This window comes from Camponotus vicinus, unplaced genomic scaffold, assembly GCF_025532165.1.
Source record: "Camponotus vicinus isolate PSW18456_S1 unplaced genomic scaffold, iyCamVici1.0 SCAF_6, whole genome shotgun sequence".
In the NCBI taxonomy this organism is placed as follows: domain Eukaryota; kingdom Metazoa; phylum Arthropoda; class Insecta; order Hymenoptera; family Formicidae; genus Camponotus; species Camponotus vicinus.
Window position 1 is genome coordinate 9,564,372 of NW_028141978.1, and position 15,399 is coordinate 9,579,770.

Consider the following 15,399-nt stretch of genomic DNA (forward strand, 5'->3'; position numbering starts at 1 on the left):
ATATATTATAATGCGGGGGTGGAGAAAATTCTTTCGAGTCTTCTGCTAAAAGTATTAACGCGCGTCGCGTTTTATTATTGACACATGCGTCAAGACGGGATACTCTCATTGATTCAAATTTATGTGGTTGGAAATCTTTTTATAGAAACGGCATAATCGAACATGTATATATATAAATGCGAAAGATAAGTCGAATGAAAAAATTAAATGCTGAAAGTCTTTCTCTATGTCGTCGTTTTTCCCTATACGTCAACATTTTTAAGAGAAACAATATACCCTTTTCCCAATACGTGCGCGTTCTCACGTTCCGCACGTCCGCCTCGTACCAGCAATGACATTCATCATTGACACATGTCACTTTGGTTCATGACGGACTTAAGTGGTCTCCAAGACTATGCCATTTCGATAAGAAGTATCCTAAATTTGGCAGCGTATCTGTCACAAATCAATCAATAATGTTTAAATTTACATTACTTCCACATTACATTACATATTTGTTTTAAAAAAAAAGGGAAATTAGATTCACGATACAATTCATTAATTATGTAGATGCGATAGGTCTACATACATTGGCATAGTATTATCGGCAATTCTCTAGGTTGACAATAGTAGCGAATAGACCCGTAGATAATTAATGACATAGCTGGCATTAATCAATCATGTAAATGCTATTAATGCCCGACAATCGTCTATAACGCTGATCCGTAAAAATTAAATACCCTGTTAATTCAGCTTTAATGTATTCGCGCATGTTAATTCATACAATTATTTCGCATTAGATAAACACGCAAGATATCCAACACGCACTTCCTCCGCGTTAGTTAAATAACATTAGTTTCATCGTACTGTTTAATGAAACGCGATCGTATGTCGCGCTTGTTATGCATGCAGCGAGATATCAGGGAAACGTACGTCGACACGCATCGATGACCCAAATCGCGATTTATTAGAATACGAAGTATAAAGGTTACGGGAAGAAAAATGTGAAGGGTGCGACGGAGGATCGTGTCTGGCCATAAGCAGCGATCTGAGATAGTGTGTGGGCGGACCGCAGCATAAGATATATTCGCCTCGTATACGCGGCGCATACACCGGGTGTATCTCGTCTTCGGCTGTATGAAACCGTCGCGCGTGTACGTACATTTTGGTACGTACATATACATACGTACGGCGAGCTATGACAGGAGATATAGTGAAATGTAGTGCGCACTGTGCTGCACGAGAATGCAGGCGCAGCATCCGACGGTGTAGCGAGCGTTGTCGGAATTATTCGCATTCGAGATAACTCGACTTAACGACATCCACGGGCGATACTTCAACGCGGTACGAAACACGGAAAATTGCGCCGATAATGTCCGCTTGTATTATTACAACGTCGGATTTTATCGCGGATAATTAACCGCCCAAAAAATCGCGATCAGACTCGCGACGATGTTTTAAGTAGCGAGATTTTAAATAGTAAGTAGATAAATACGTCTCTCGAGAAAGAAGAATCAATGATATTGTAATAGATAGAGATGTAGAAATTATTATATATGTGGTCAAAGTATTTTTTTTTTTTAATCTTCTAAAATATCAGACTCGCACATATTCATTCTTCTAAAATATCAAACTCGCACATATTCATTAATAATGGATTAGCTAATTGTTTAATTAAAGTATAATTCGTTTCCTCCAAAGGATTATATACGCCGGGCGGAAAATATCGGTCGGATTATATCACGTGATAACAGAAAGAGGTATAACAGCGTCGCACTCGATATTAGTTATGCTAATTGGACCTACGTGCCGGGGAAGTGCAAGAGAGACTCGATTGCGTACATACATTTGTAAGCCGTCGTTTAATTCTCCATATAGATCCCACTGTCGCGATACATCGCGTCCCATACCCACCCGGTATAAATTCAACCGCGCGTCCGGCGAAATGAGCTTTTTGTTGTTTCCTTTTCCTTTCTTCTTCTCTTTTTATCTTTTCTTTTCTTTTTTTTATTTCATCTTTCATTTCTGCGGGATGGTAACGGCACGGATCAATACGATGACGGGCTGTTTCCGCTTAAGCGGATTTTCACGGCGTTATTTTCGCCATACTCGCGAGCTGGTTAACTCGCGCTCGCGCAGCTGGTTCTCGTTCACAGTTTGCGGGGGAGAGTAGAATGCATGTGCTCAAAGCGCGCAGAAACAAGCCTGCAGACAGTCGGATCTCGTCTCCGCCACCCTCTCTCCTTCTCTCCTTCCTTTTTCCGTCTCCTTCTCTCTAAATCCACCCACCTCCAGTTTGCTCTTTTTCTCTCCGTACCACTTCTTTGTCCTTCTTTGGTACACGAGCCGCCGGTGATGGCGAGATCGGAACTCGTCGCACACGCCCACGCAATGTATGTACACGTACACGCCTACATCACATAGGAAATGGGAAAACGAAATGAACCGTGAATAATTATGTATTACTTTTAATGCCTCACGGTTTACAGGAACGTGCTCACCGATGCCGGGGAAATATTAACGTCAAAGGTACTTCCTTCATTTTCTCCGGACGTATATACCGCCGCTATACGTAAACCGCATCGCCGTCTCGGAGCCAGGGATCAAACGATGCACGGGAGATTCAACGTATAACGACTCCTTTTTTTCTCCCGTTCCATGAAGCGCTTCCTGCGCTTCCGCGCACGTACGCCGCGATATAACGTGGAATATCGAGATAAGAATTCATCCGATCATTATAATTTAGCATAAATTTATGTGCCGACTAAGATCGTGTGCTCGTCTTGATCATCCGATATATATAAACGCGGAAATTTATTCTAGAGTAATTTAAGCTACGATCGATAAGGATATCGCTTTAATTAATAATTTAACGATCCGCGAGAAATTCCTTAATTTAGTTTTTATTATGGTTTTTGAGTTGATTTTGTCGTCGATTTACTGCTATTTCAGTTAGAAAATCTGCGATTGTTTATTGCTGCACATGATTTAAAAATGCATTATTTGATATCTTAATCATTTATAAAATCATCACCAATTGCTGTGCTTTCACATTTTTAACGCTCATACTTTTTTTTCGGTCACATTCGAGATATCTACGCAAAATCATTTGAAACAATACACATCTATTAAAGGTATTCAGAATAGGAAAATGTAATGTATGTAAATAGTGCTGTAAAAGATGTGAAAGATCAGAACTTGTGGTACCGCCTGCAGGCGAATTTTATAATCACTAACCGAGCTGGATCGGAGCAAGTTTCCGCTGCCCTTCGTCGCCCTTTCGCACCGTTGAATCTAATTACAGGAACGTCAGTTTCGCGAACTTTGCTAGGTTTTACATCTTTATACATCATACTTCGTTATTACGATAGTTTCGCGTCAGCATCGAGATCCTCTGCGGATTAACTTAAATTTATTTCTTCAAACATTAATGTATCTTTAACAATAAACATTACGGATTATTAATCAACCAAAAAGAAATTGCTGTGTAAATTTTTATACTATAAAGTATGAGGGGTAAGAAAATTAAAAAAAGAAACAAGAGAAAGGCAAAATTACATTGTTGTGTCTGGATAGTTCAAAACTCGATAATTCAACGCGCCATCAGTTTAATTTAATTTTATAAAAAGATTATTAATAATTTTTTCCAAAATCAAATAAACTTTTTGTTTGTTATTAATTTTCATTCTTGAATAATCTAAAAATGCAATCATTGATACGAAGTATATTATACTATACTCAAGTGATATTACTTGTCACTTTATAGCCTATTTTTTCCTGTCACACTCCATATAATCCGAATTTTCAATAGTAGAGCTAATCCTCTTATTTAATCTAAAACCTTATTGAACCTTAAAAAATTGCAGTATACGACTTCATAAAAAAAAATCTCCTTAAAAAGATAAAAATTATAAGACATAAATATGCTCATTACTATTAAATGCACAACATTCTCGAAATTATCATCTAAAATTAATGGCTCAATCATTTGCAGTTCGCACTTTACTCTGAAAAAAAAAATGTGTTAAACTAAAGCGCACGTATTCAAGCCGCGTGGAAAGCAATTGATTTATCTACTTTTCTGTCGGCATTTCCCAAGTCGAAGTTGGCACGGAGAGAACCTTAAGCATCGCTTGTTCGCTCCGCTGTTCGACAAACTATCACCAAAGAAGTTTTAAAGCTGACCGAAAGCAGCGCCATTGGTAGATAGATGACTCTCGACTTTTCTTCGTGCAAAGTATATAATGTTTTGCATGAAAGAAGATCTCGCAATCGTTTAGAGTTTAGAGCATCGATCAATTATTTAATCGATTCGTAAAATAATGAGTATCGTATTGCAAGAAAATAACAAATAAATAATAAGTAACGTATATAATTTTACGATGTCATAACAAACAAATAATAAAAGGTTGAAAAAGAGAATTTACAGCAAATATATAATTTATTGTGAGGATATTTTCTTTAATGACTAGATTGCATCGATGGAATTACCATCATGCATATCCTTGCAGAGATTCAATAATGATCTTAGCAAGCCCGTTCTTACGAAGAAAGAGAGCGGGTATTTCTTCAGCCAGAAAAATCCAATGTCGACGAGTGGCTTCACGAATAAAAGACTTAACGATGAGCTATTTACGATGTTGCGGATCAATTCGCGAAGTCAAATCGACGGACAAGACGACAATGATGACTACTAGCGGAGGTCGATTTCAACATACTCTGCTGTAGTATGACTCGTGCGCGACAAAGCCCGCCTCCGCTGCGGGCAAATCGTCCGTGAAATAGAGAAATTTGCGAGGATCCTGCAGAAAATCCGCATTCGTTTCCGGAATACCTTATGACTGTGACCCGTTAACATCCGAGTAGCGTAAGTGGATGGCTAGATAAGTACGTTTGTGTCCGAAATATACATATGTACGAAACATCTCGTCAAAGATGAGCTCGCAATTCATCTTACAAGAAATATACACGAAAGTTTTATCATTCGCTGGATTTTGCGAGAAACAAACCGTGTTTTGAGCGGGCTTGCTAAGAGATCTTCTCAAGCTCTGTGTACCAATCAAGAGGATAGAATCGAATGAATTAATTGCTATTTTTGTGTGAATAAATATTATAACGATACTATAACTTACGATATTATAATTTTCTAATAATCCAAGTTAATTGATAAAAAATGTATCTCTCTTGTAATAATCGTGTATGTGTACGTCATTGATGGAATCTTTCAAAAGCGATAGAAAACTAAAAATGGAAGAATTTGCTGATAAAAACGACCTATTTTTAAAAAAAGGAATTATATTAATTAATGGTATTTGAAAATTAAATAACATATAATATGCACCGTAGAATGATTGAAATCACTAGATAAATAGTTCATACAATGTATTTCCTATAGCAAAACTAATAGTTACCATTAATTGACAGTAAAACAAATTGTTTCTCATTTGCCAGCGCATGTATATATATATATATATATTACATTCATAAAATATGTAAAATAAACACGGCGACAGTGTTGCTGCGCTTGCGTGTGTGAGGATGGTGGGGACCTTTTGGATCGATTCTTCAACTTTATCTGTAAGTGGCGGTCCATATGCAGAGAGTTCTTCAATTATAGAAACTAATCAAACAATGCTGAACAATATTGATCACTGAATGCGATTGCATTAATGATAGAATATTACTTTCTTTGTAAGCTATTCCCACACGAACAAGTCACACGAGTATATATTTTCCGATATTTTTTCATATAATTAAGTATGGATTTATAACTAAATATAGTAAATCATATATTAAGATATCTTTCAATAATGACGAGTAAAACTTTTCAATGTGATAGCTGTGTTACTGTGCCTTATCAGTCACAGACTTTCGAAGCAGACGTAGTTCATTTGCAGACGTTAGACGCGCAAAGTTCACGGCAACTTTTCTTAACAAGCTCTATCGTGATTCTTTGTTTCGAGAGACACGTTTCTAAAGATCCATTTGCGACAAAAATTATTATTTAACGATAATAATGTTTCGCAAAAGTTTTTCTTACACGGATTGTTATTAATAACATTAAAGATAAAGCCACTAAATGTATATTTTATATTATTTCTAATCAAGCTCGTGCAACGAATAGGAGGAGATGCGACGACCGATTTGCTGGTACAAATCCGCTTTAGTATAACGTAGATAGGTTGAGACCCCATTAGATCTCAAGTTGATCCTGCAATCTCCTAAGGCGATACCAGACTACGAGTGCGGCGTCTGTAATAGACGCTCATGTAAAAGACGGTCCCATATTCTCGACTTTGCGTAAAGTCGGTGTCACGTGCAAAATTGTAAAAGCCTTTTAGCAAAGTGCTTCTGTTGATAATGTCTTCAGTCAACTACGCGCTTGACTACGTGATGCGAGACGTGACAGGAGCGATTAGACAATTTATGAGAATACGTAATAATCTCGCGAATATCCATCGAGCAATTTAGATGTTGTAACTGATCATCTACGTCATCATTGTAAAATTAAGTATTTGATCATTCTCCGCGCCACAAAATTAAATAAATATTGTGTGATTAAAAATAAAAATATAAATTTAATATATTTTGCAATATATTTGGCTTTAAAATAATATTTTAAATTATTTAGGCGATAAAATATTGCAATGATACCAAAATAATAGAGTGTATATTTCAAGCACATCTCAGAATAAAACTCATTGTAAGCAAAGCATCTCAAAATAGCATAATATGATATTCTCTTGTTTTGCAAAATATATAAAATTATCCTGCATGCATGCATTATGTATTCTCATAAATTGTCTAATCGCTCCTGTCACGTCTCATATCTCGTAGCCAAGCGCATAGTTGACTGAAGACGTTACCAACATAAGCACTTTACTAAAAGGCTTTATATATATAAGAAATAATTTCTCCATTTATCTTTGCGCGGACACTAGTCGCGTATTATCCGGTTTACCCGTTTCGAATCTAGCATGTTTAAAGTCCGTTTTTCTTGGTCTAAGGGCGACTGTGCCATTGTCCGCCGCGAACAACAGCAACAAGAAAGTAATAACCGCATGGCGAAATGACAAATTTGCTGCAAATATTGCAGGGTATACACGTCATAAATTCGCATTATGGCTATAATGCAACCACATATAACGGTTTTCAGCGCGTTTATTTTGTTTTACATTATAGTAAAAAGTAGTTATGATTAATATATTATACGACTAATGTTTATCTAAGCGTAGAATGGCAAGAAATTATTGTGACGGATTTAACCGATAGCCAAAGAAACATCAATTGCGTGGAGAATCGATATAATAATTAAGAAAATAATCAACTAACTTTAATTTCAATGTCGCGAAATTCTTGTTACTTATTACTGGACTTTCTTGGCACAAAGATATTGAAATTTTTGTATCATAGCGCAGAAATTAATTCCGACAAAATTACCTCGCTTCTATGCATATGCTCACAAATAAATTCGTCGATATCTGGAATCTCTTTTTCCCTGACTAGAAATAATCTCGATTTCACAGGATTAAAGAAATAAGATCGATGTGTAATTAACGCTTAACACACAATACGTTTGTTTGCAGAGATTACCTTTATATTCTCGTATCGCTTACTGTATTCCTCGCCAATTGTACGAGCCACATGGAAGTATGCGACGACAGAACGCAGATTGTAGATCGAATTTCGCGCAGTGGCAGTATTCCATCTCTCGCGTCGCACAGCCGCATCGATATCCTTGTGTAATGGAACCATTCTGAACCAATCGCAAGGAAATTGCCTCTCGAAAATACACCGGGCAAAAGTGTAGTCCTACGTAGTCGCGTTGGTTGAACGTTAACGAACTTAAAGGTATACGTAGCTGGCATCGAAATGGCCTTCTCGTGCGTTTTATCGCATGCCGTGGATGCGACAAAGTCAAAAGGACTCGTCGATACAACGGTGTATATCGCGTTTCCTTTTTTATCCCAGGCATTTTATTTCACTTTACATGTGTACCTACTATGTATAAAAACGCAGCCATGAACACACACGTTGCTTTTGTCAAATATATATTCATAACTATGTATACATACGCGTGTGCTTTTCCTTTAAAAAAAAAAAAAAAAAAAAATGCACGCGAGTCATATCTTCGCACATGACTTTTAGACAGCGCTTTTACTGCAACGCATTGTGCATTATTTCGCCGAACGAACGTCGCGAGTAATATTTTTCGCGCACACAAAATTGTCAATCTATTATTTTAGAATTTATTTAATATAGATTTACAATTTATCAGTCGCAAGTTGTTGTTCACCATCGGTAACCTTCTGGTCCGAAGCGATGCTCGTCCCAAAAGTTTGACGGGGCAAGCTAAGGACGTATCTAGGGATATGTTTCTAACGTCTACACCCTCGTGCTCAAACTTACATTATTGTGTTCAGACGCGGAACGTTTCGCAACAGTTCTCGAGTGACGGAGATATGTAGGTACACAACGATGAGAAGGCGCATATATTCGTAATAAGTACATATATACGCAAACGCATGCAAGCTACGCATTACGCTACAGGGCCACAGAAGCATGTGATAAACGCGACAAGATAATGCGCGCCGTTGATGAGCGGAAAGGATGATGGAATCGCGTCCGCGACGCTTAATATAAATATCATAATCGACTTCGAACAATCAATCATACTTTATAGGTCCCATCGAAAAGTTCTTTTTTTCAGAATTTCACGGATAGAAAGGAATTTCGAATAACTAGCCTCTTATTTATCTCCCTTTATATCGGAATATCCCCCTCGCGAATTCCTCAATCCACGCTGTTGACATATGTGATACAGTTCCCGTAAGTGTCTTTTAAAGTACTCTTTCTGTGTTGTGTCACAGCTGTCTGAATATCTTGAATATATGTACGATATTTTTCTCTTGAAATATATTTCAAGTTTAATGTAAATATAACCGATGCAAAGTGCATTTTATTGTAAGGCATTTTCTACATCAGATACGTTGAAAAAAAAAAGAGTTTTTAATATTAAAATGGCTACTTAATCTCCTTGAACGTTAATATTCATTCAGAAAATTTTTATTTAGATACAGAAGAATACGTAAAGATTTAGATATAAGCGAAATAATAAAAATAGATTTATGTCTTAGACAAATCTATTTAGACGCTGATATAAATGGACGATTCGTTTCTGATATAAATGGACGATTCGCAAGGTTTAAATTCACGATCCGACTGTGACATTTCGCTAAATTCTGTAGCCATCCTAATTCCTCAGACAACTCGGTTGTCACCGAGCCTTTAATGATGTTGTCAGACGGCACGTTCTCTTATTGTTGCCGTTAATGCAGGATAATGCAGGATGTCGTAGGAATTACGAAACCCTCGTCAACGGGGATGAGCGTTTCACCGATTCCACATTTGATCGGTAATTAACTAAGCGATCATGGCTAATGACGAAATCAATTGTGTTCATAGCGTTATATACAAAAAATCACGCACATGGAAAAATCTCGAGAAATAAAATATCTATCTGTTTTTATTCACACAATTTATGTCCAATATTATATATATATAATTACTTATTTCATAAAATTGTATATTAAAATAACTTAATTTATATATTCTTATTCTTTAAAAAAAGTTCATTAAACGTATACGCATGGATTCAATGGATTGTGTTTAAAAACGTATTCGGCTATCAATCATATTAAGTAGTTAAAATATCGTCTAAGCCAAGCGAATAAATGCACGAGGTAAAATGTTACGTCCGATATAGTATCCTGACCTTTTGTTATCGGAAATCGGATAAATCCATTAAATATTTCAAGAAAGTCTTTCAATGGCCCGTTATCCTCAAGAAACTATCGATTAAAACATAATAATGCAGACTAGAAAAAATCGATAATAGATGCTAAAAATGTCGCGTCTAATTTTAGATAGCAAATGTCATATGATCCCGATTAGAGCAAAATTTAATGCATAAAATTATTACAAGTTACATCGTTGCTAAAAATATTATCATATGATAATGATAAAAATTTTATTTTCTCTAACGCCTCGTTTTGTATCTAAATTTTTAATATAAAAGATATTATCTGTTTCCGCGTATATCGATACTTAACTACAAACGGTATGGAACGATAACACGACTCGACGCTCATTAGACGGTGGATGCTCGTTAGCGACACCGTAATCGCCAGCGTTAGACGACTGATCAATTAGCCAAGCAGATAATTTGCCGCCGACGAGACGCCTGTCGAGAGCAGGCGGGCCGATACGACGCGAATGCATTCTCATATAGACCGCTTCCGGACGCATTTATGTAAACGTGAGGATATAAGCGCATCCGTTTTCCTCCGTGTGGAAACGGATGGCCGGTATTGGTTCTCGTTTCAATATTCAGCTTCTTGAATAAAACAACAGCGACTGACCAACCGGCCGCGACCCCCGAGCCACCGTGTATATTCCAAAGATCTTGCCCCGCCGCATCAGCATTCGTCCGTGTCCACGAAAAAGATAGCCCACTTGCATATCCATGCCTTGATAAACACATCACAGCGAGATCTCGTAGAAATAGTATGCGCGATATGCAAGCGATCGATACATTGCTAATCCGAGTTGGTACCGTCTGTACCGCGCGCTCGCATTAAAATAGAAAATTATTTAAATCGAGACAAATAAAAATGGAGCTAAAAAGTAAAAATCAGAGGGAATATAATTTGATTTGAAAAATTGCGATAATTCGATAGTTTATCTTCTAAATCTGAAGTTGTTTGTGAAAATGCATGTATGTATCTCGTACGTACATCGATGCATTATATGCATCTTTGCATCTCAGCTGTACATGTACGTGTGCGGCCACGTGTGCGCGATAGTGCCACCGACCAAAGCCTCGACTCATATAGGAGTGTTTAGACTTTAGGATGCACATGGGAACGTGCGAATCCGGATGACGCGGTAACCCGTATTAAGGTCACGTGCAGATTTGCCGAGGTGAGACCCTATCTTATGCGTCCCACGTACACTCATCTCCGAATCAGAAACCCGTCATAAACGATGCAAGGCCCATATCCTACTCGAGACCGACCTCGCGCGTAATGTCGAAATTTCAGTCCCGTGAAACCCTGGCACGGTATACGCGGCGCGGGAAATCAGGCTGCTCGCTGTTTCCGACTGACTGGCAGAAGGCAGTTCAGTAATAATTGAAACGACAACCGACGCCGTTCGTTTATGTATACTTTAAGGATACCAAGATTAATCGGATGCGTGTAGAACCCGTGAGAAACAGTGCGGTTGCCTTTAAATTGAGGTAGTAAATCTTAAAAGACATCTTACGCGAGAGTAAACTGATCATATTTATCAATTCAATAAAAAAAGCATTATTCTGATTTAATTATTTTTTAAATTATCCAAATATAAACCACATGCTTTTTTTATTTTTAGACTATTAATAGTGATACTTTGTGTAATGATTATGCATCAATGTACAATGTTATAAAAATCATGCGCAATTGTGTTAAAAATCAATGACAAAGGCTTTTTAGATTGAACGAGCGGCCGCAAACTTCGGTGGTCGTTTGACGAATATCGAGATATGTTTGTCTCATTCGCTCGTTTGTGAATGCAAAACGAGTAGAACAGGGTGCGTGATCGATCGACGTAGACAGTATATCAAACGTGCATCCATCTATTCAGCTTGACTACTATAACACAGAGTCTCGAAGAGGGACAAGAATATCCTATTTCCGGGGTATTTTATCGACGGCTGTTCTCTATGCTTTGCGAATCACTGCAGATCGTGTTTTGAACCGTATCATTCGTTTGTCGAATATATTCCCGGTGAACATGCACGTATGTACACATACACATACGCATATATACATGCAACATTCCTTCCAAATTTGCATTTTCATCGTGCATATGCGTAGCATTTGGCAAAGAGACGAATCCCGTTGTTTTTCTCGCACACGTGAATATCGTTTGTGGACTTAGCGATATTTCTGGTTGAATCTACCACGCCGCGATACACTGTTCCGCATCGAGGTACATATCGTGTAAGAATAACACGCGATCGGACGCGAATATGAGAAAACGTTCACGTTCGTTGTATCCATTATTTGAAAAAAATCTGATATATACGCGATATCTCTTTCTCCAAACATTATATTCGTTGTGTTTGTGAAATTTATATATTTCCATACGAATATATGTATATGTATATTATTATATTAATCTCTTAAATAGTATCCTGTTAAATGTCATTGTTTTTCTACTTTATTTTTTTCAAAATTATTTGTATTATTTACCTAAACAAGCGATGACAAGTTGTTCCAGAACGGTTGCAATTTCTCTTGTCCATCGATGCCACGATTTTCGATCTGAAAAAAAAAATAAAATTCATTGTAAATGTTGGAAGATATAACAATATTTTATCAGATACAAAATTATCCTAATCGAGCAATATTATATTCGTGTAAATATGTACGATGTAAATATGAGACCATATATATATATATATATATATATATATATATATATATAAACGTTTAAAAGGCGAATTTTGCAAGCGCACAAACCGAAAACTCATATTTATATTCATATTTGTTCGTAAGCCTGTATTTCGCTGCCCGTAATTGTTACTATACATAATCTTCAGAAGCATATTAAGGTTGAGAGAATAAATGATGTGAGATTTCCAAAAAAAAGTGACAAGTTTTCTGCACAACCAATGTGAATTACTCAATTATAAATTTTTCATATTACTTTGCCATATATACTTTTATGAAGCTGTACATCAATATTAATCTCTTGTTATGACATTCTAACTCATTACATCAAAATCGTTTTTTGCACAATTATTTTATTTTATACATTCGCTCTTAAAAAATTCTCAATTTAAAATTCTCAATTTCAAATTTTCAATTTAAAATGATCAATTAACATTTATCATTGACAACTGTCCATTGACTTTTTTTATTGACATTTATCTAATATATATATAAAATAAATACAAATTATTATATTAATATATTTATTTAAAAAAATTAATAATATATTTAACGTGAAATTTAAGATTTTATTAAAAATTAAATTTGTTTATTTAGAAAAAATAAGTAAATAGGAACTGCCATTGGTTACACCGCCATCGCTGCGCTGTCCCTCTCCTTGCCGTGTGCTGACAAAATGTCTGACACGTTGGACCATAGTTCGAGCGGTTGAGCTCATTCGTCCGATTTTAATATTTAATTTTTCTATTATTATTGTGAAAATCGTAAAGCGAAAACTTTTTTGTTCAATTTACTGCCCACAAGCGCTTGTATATAGTGCTCTGGGACACCTTGTATAATGTAAGCCAAATTATTAATCAAGTAGATATTTAATGAAATATACAATATCTAAAAACCTATTTTCTTTTCTTAATTATAAACTTCACAAGATATATATAATATTTTTGTCTAATTCTCAATTAACTTAACTATTTAACTCATGTAAATAAATGAGGTAAATGCGTGATTAATATGATAAAAAAATGATATATAAATAATAAATTTTACTCACGTCATGATTGTTTCTTTATCGTCCGACACTTTCCTCTTCCTCCTTGTCCTCTCAGGTTATGCTCCTTTTGCATTATCGTTGCACTCATTGACGAAAATACGACCGCGCGAACCGTCCACGACACTCCCGGGCGCGCGATACTTCGCACGGCATTCCCGGACACGCGATATACATACTTTGTACGCTTTCGAAATTGAAATTAATTAAAATAGACGCGCGACACTTTGCACGGCACTTCCGAACTATATATGATTTATTTGTAATATATGACTTTATGCAGATTTCGCGAATACTCCGTTCCGCAAATATTCCGTTTCACACTTGGACGACCGCAATCGATGAATCGAGATGGCAATGATTGGCCAGCAACGTCTCAATGAGATATTTCATTCCTTCAACATCCGAGGTATAACACTGTGGACAACAATTATAAATTAAAAAGAATATTGATAAAATATTATAAATTTTGCTCAGAAACATTTGCAAAATATCTAAACAATTACAATGAGCGATATAAAAAATCATAATAGCTTACTAATATGCTAAAAAATGTTTATATTATATTATTGTCTATCAATAAGATATATTTGAGAAGTGTCTATTAAAATAATAATTAATTTTTAATTTATATTGACATTTCAGGCACTTATCTCGAATATAATATATAATTATTAGAAATTATTTTTAAAAATATTCAAATAATTTATACACTTGTAGAAATGCACATGTTTTAATGCAACTGGAGATACGCATCGAGCTTTTTACTTCAACTTTCCAACATTGTTAAAATTCTGACAATTTCGGCAAAGAAAAGAATTAACGAAAAACAGCTAACCAAAGTCAAGTGCAAAAAAAATATATATATATATTCACGCGTTGAGGGAGAGAGGATAGTGACAAATCGCATTAACATGCGGTGATGCGTCATATACGCGGAAAAAGATAATCTGCAAGTCGTCGAACGGCGTTCTCATAAGCGAAAATCAGTATTACACGCGATGGGGATGAAAATGTGAGCATTAGAGCCACCAACGTGCCACAATTTTGTAGGGTGGAATACCCCACAACACCCACTCCGGTCAATAGTTTTAACGCGCGAAAAATGTTAGGCCGCTTAAAACCGGCAGTGTACACGCAGGCTGTGCCACGCCACGGTTCATCCGCGACAATAATCCTCGCGCGCGTGCATACGCATGCACACGTACTACGACCATGAATATTTACATCGAATTCGGGTAGGTCCGCCGCGCGCACAGGATACACAATCCCGGCGCTATTTATTATCCCCTAAAATTATAACGTTCAACATCATCGACGCGAGCGCCGAGTACCCGTGTAATCGAATCCCTCGTGTGTATATAAATATATAATCCTAACACGGAAGGTGAACGCACGCGCGTGAGGACACACGTTCGCTCGTTCACGCCAACACGCATGTATTCGCGATTCGTGCGTTCACCCGATATTTCCGTATCGACGGCAATTTACTGACGTACACGTGTCTGAAATTCGGTGATTGCACGTCGAACTGAATTTTCATTCCCCCAAGCCCAAGGTTTAACCGCCGGCCATCCGCTCGTCCGATCCGGCTTGATCTGGTCCGGCAGAGGCGCGCGATCCGGCTCTCTCTCCCCTGATATGCAATAATGAAGTGGGTATGTAATTATGCAATGTAATACCCCGAGATTGTGCCTAATTCGCGCTCGCGGCTCGTATTATACGGCATCAACGACAAAATAATTTCGACAAATCCGGACACGGTCCGATGATCTGCAAACTTTCGACGAGAAAATTGGGAAAGAAAGGGCTGTCCAACGCATAAATTGTTTCCACGCATATAAATTTTCTTTTTTTAATATTTGCATTTGATTC

General features: G+C 36.8%; 1 protein-coding gene across 2 annotated transcripts in view; it reads right to left on the reverse strand.

Moving 5' to 3' along the window:
- LOC145972727 (uncharacterized) overlaps nucleotides 1–15,399 on the reverse strand; it is a 238,513-nt gene that overhangs the window by 210,928 nt on the left and 12,186 nt on the right. For both annotated transcript variants that reach the window (XM_083101588.1, XM_083101587.1), the window contains exons 2-3: nucleotides 13,528–13,941; nucleotides 12,276–12,347 (exon numbers count right to left, since the gene is read on the reverse strand). The gene's annotated coding sequence lies outside the window, so the exon portion shown is untranslated. The remainder of the gene's footprint in view (nucleotides 1–12,275; nucleotides 12,348–13,527; nucleotides 13,942–15,399) is intronic.